At 30.6% G+C, this 4049-nt stretch overlaps 1 long non-coding RNA gene across 1 annotated transcript; it reads left to right on the forward strand.

Moving 5' to 3' along the window:
• The first annotated feature begins 2025 nt into the window (after positions 1-2025).
• Positions 2026-3588, forward strand: LOC132721282 (uncharacterized). Its single transcript, XR_009624447.1, has 3 exons — positions 2026-2058; positions 2697-2793; positions 3501-3588. It is a non-coding gene; the product is annotated as an uncharacterized LOC132721282 (long non-coding RNA).
• The last annotated feature ends 461 nt before the right edge of the window (positions 3589-4049 follow it).

The following is a 4049-nucleotide window of genomic DNA, read 5'->3' on the forward strand; positions in this document are numbered from 1 at the left end:
ACCTTGATACTTATTTTAGAGATAAAAATTAACCTATAGCGTACAATGAAAATCCGTGGTATACTGCGGTTTATACCGTGGTTTTTAGGAAAAAAACGTGGTATACTGTGGTATTTTCTTTCTGGCGGTACCCAACTCTACTGATGTGCTTATTTGCAAAATCCGAAAGTAGTCCAAAGTCCTCGAAGAGGTCACTTCCCTTTATAAGTACACTAACGCCAAAAAATTAAGGGTTATCAGGAGATCACTGCATAAAATTGTCAAATGACAGGTGCATTAATTTACAAGCCTTCTCCGGGAAGAAAAAATAGTTCCCGATTGGTCGAAGATTTCTAATATTGTGTTATTCTTTACAGATAAACATGTTTACATGTATATTTTAAGCCCCATGATTATTTACATCAGTGTTAAACAACAGGTTTTACCGTGAACAAAATACATGTATATCGAAATTATTAAGGGTTGCAAACCATAATTTAGAAATAATGTGGTTTTCTTCAGCTCTTATCTTATAACTTCCCCGTAGTCGAGGGGTTTACACCGCTCGTTTAAGGAAGCGAGAGGTCTGGAGTTCAAATTTATAGAAAAAACTTGAATATATCTAGATATTTATTTTTCCTTTGATCTTTCATGATGAGTCCTGAATATATTTATTCGTACATGTATAAAAAATAAAAAGTAAGTAATCATTTGGCAACTCGAATACCAAGTATAGTACATAGAAGTACCATCAATCCATTTCGGTTTTTAGGCAATCATGTAAACATTTACAAAAAATTGTAAACATGGGAGTCTTAGTGGGCATGTCAGAAGATTACTGATGGGCTTAGATAACCTTCAATGGGGATGCGCGACTATTACATTACTGGATTTTGTATTCATGGAAGAGCCTACAGTGAATACGACAGAATCTAGCCCTCTAAAAGAGTTTTATTATGTAAACTTTATCCCAACCCAGTTTAGCCCCAACGATAATATAAGAAAACACATACATGTTAGGTATAAGCAGATTATAATTTCTTGTGTTGATCTATATGATATAGATGTATATCATAGTTCATACGACATAGGTGCAGATCATATGTCTACATCTTTGCGAGAGGTTTGAACATTATTGAGAGATAGATAGAGGACAATGTAAAGATCATTATGTGATTCTAGGTATAGATCAGGGTTTTCATTATCAACAGATTCGGCCATATCATTGGTTGAAATGCTGTTAAAATCAGTTGTATTTTCAGCATGTAGATTGAGGTATCCACCTTGACCCTTGGCCAAATCAGTTGTTTTTGTTGGCACATATGTTGCCTCAGATGTAGATGAAAACTCTGATGTAGATCATATGCATAAGAATTATGTGTATTTTACATTATATTTTAAAGTAATTTCTCAAGAAACAAATAACAGCAGTACACAAGAAACAGTATTTTTACATTGAAAAAAATTCCCAAAAGTTTATTTTGCAAATATATCAGTTGTCAATTTACCTGCAGATTAATTTAAAAGAAACAAACAGTCATTTTACACATTAAGTCTGATATCAAACAATGTATAACTATTTTAAGATATAAAAACATTAACATAATTACATAATAATTATATTCAGCAGGTTTAATAGTTAATATGACCAGGCTCTTGAAGATGATAAATTGTTATGATTGTTCATTTATGTTTTTATGAGATAATTAAAAAATATTAAAAAAAAAAAAAGAATAAGGATTGATAAATAATTTTATTTATTTTATTTATTGATTACAGACCGTAAAATACCCCAAATGCCACTATTAATGGCCATTTTTCAAAAGAACAAAATATTCTTGTTGTTTTTCTTCTTTATTGTTGGACATGGGGTACATGTACATTTTAGTTTAGTCGGGACTTCATAAGTTGTTAAAAGCAGCTTATTCACTTTAATGACCAAATTTGAGTCAGTCCCATCAGTGGTCTTAATAAAGAGAATTTACTGTATTTCAGTTATATACCACTTCAAGGCGAAAGGGCAAACAATATTTGCCATTGGTTGTTGGGATACCAGTGGTCTCAGAGAGGAATCAGATGGTAATATTTTCAAATATGTTTTTTTTTTTTATGTTTTCATTATTATTAAATGACTATTTCATGTTTTCACATTAAGGTAAGATTTGTAAATAGATGACATGATAATGGAATAAAATGAAGGATTGTGCTATAAGGTCATTATTTGTGTCTCAATTTTGGATATAGGTTGTGTTCCAATTTAGTTTCAGACCTAATTTTTCACCAATTTTTTCCTTCTTTCTTTTTTTTGCAAAAGAAATATAAAAATAACACCAAATAAAACCCAACCGTTTCTGAATGATAACTCTTTAATGAGGGGGTTGTTGAGTTTATTGTTATTGCTATTTTTAGCTCGACTATTCGATAAGAATAAGTAGAGCTATTGTAGTCACCCGAGCGTCGGCGTCGGCGTCAGTGTCGGCGTCTGTGTCGGCGTAACCACTTATGTTAAAGTTTTTGTAATAGTTCAAATATTTTTAAAGTCCATTGACATATGGCTTTGAAACTTTGCACACTTGTTCACCATCATGACCCCAACCTGTAAACAGGAGGAGGTAACTGTATCAAGCATTTTTTTTTACTATCAAGCACTAAGAATAGTCGAGCGTTGCTGTCCTACCGACAGCTCTTGTTTTAAATTTTCCTTTTTCTTTTTACAGATTGGTATTTTGGTTATGCAACAAAGAACAAGTCTGTTGTTGGAATTTTCCCAAAAAACTATATACACCTAAGGGAAGCTACAATTGTACAGTCAGGGTTTGTAGTTTGTTTTTTTAATCTGAGAAAGAGTATACTTCTTGTATTTTGAATTTATATTTGTCATATGTCAGTGAGTTAAATACTTTACCTGGTTCGCTTGTAAGGAGTTAAAATATTTAGAAATTGTCTTCTCTAAAATGTAAATTTTTAGTGTTAAAGATCCTGTATGTTGTAATTAAGATTGTTACCACACTTAAGTGAAATTTTATATGTTATATATATATTATATATATATATATATATATATATATATATATATATATATATATACTTATTAAAAACAATTCTCATCGAAGAATATGTAAAATATGTACTGCAAATATTTGTCCACATTATATGTAATCACTAAAATATATGCATTCATTTCTTATTGAAAAATTTGACTTAGATTTTATAGAAAATAAATTTCTAATGACCTCCCTTTATTAACATGAAAATGTAAATTCGGTAATATCTTTACAAATAATGCTTTTCGGAACTTACATTATTGATAAATCTTCATTTCAGTATTATATTTTTGATATAAGAACCATAAAAAAATGAGTAACAGGATCTTTAATTTTCCTTATTTAATACTATAATTATTAGTATGTGAAATATTCTATTCATAAAGCTGCCTACTATTCAGATGGTTGAATGAAAATGAGTCATAGGTGAGGGATGACATAGTGCTTTTATTATCAATTATGTTCCATAAATTTCAGATCAATAGAGACAATAATACCAAAGGAGCCTTCAATAGCCACAAGAGATAACATCTGTTGTTAGAGAATGGTGTTTGTACTGGCAAAAATCAATATGTGGTATGACTGACTTATAGTAACTAAACTTCCCTTTGATGTGAGGATCTTTCCTCTTAATTAACTTTACTGACAGCTAATTCCTCGCCTTTCCCACTATGGTTGTGGCTTAAACTTTTACCAAACTGACGGTGATGAATTTTACACGATGAATCAGTCTATGCCATCCGATCATGTTCTTGCAATGTTTGTTATTCTATCAGTACAGAGTTTGAAATTTTCTATAAAAAACGGAAAAGGTTTAGTTCAGATAAAAAGGTTGACAAATGTCTTAAAGATATTAAGGGTGGTAATGGTTAAAATTTATGCTTTTTGATCTAGAATGAGTTCATAAGCTTGCTGATGAAATATGGTTCTATTTAGTTCTCATTTCTGGCAGAACTGTGTGTCACCAATAATTTTAATTCTGGCTTACCTTTTAAAAAAAGATAATGACAATTATCAGACTTTTGT

The sequence above is a fragment of the Ruditapes philippinarum genome, unplaced genomic scaffold, assembly GCF_026571515.1.
Source record: "Ruditapes philippinarum isolate M1 unplaced genomic scaffold, ASM2657151v2 ctg363_1_1_1_1, whole genome shotgun sequence".
Classification (NCBI taxonomy): Eukaryota; Metazoa; Mollusca; class Bivalvia; order Venerida; family Veneridae; genus Ruditapes; species Ruditapes philippinarum.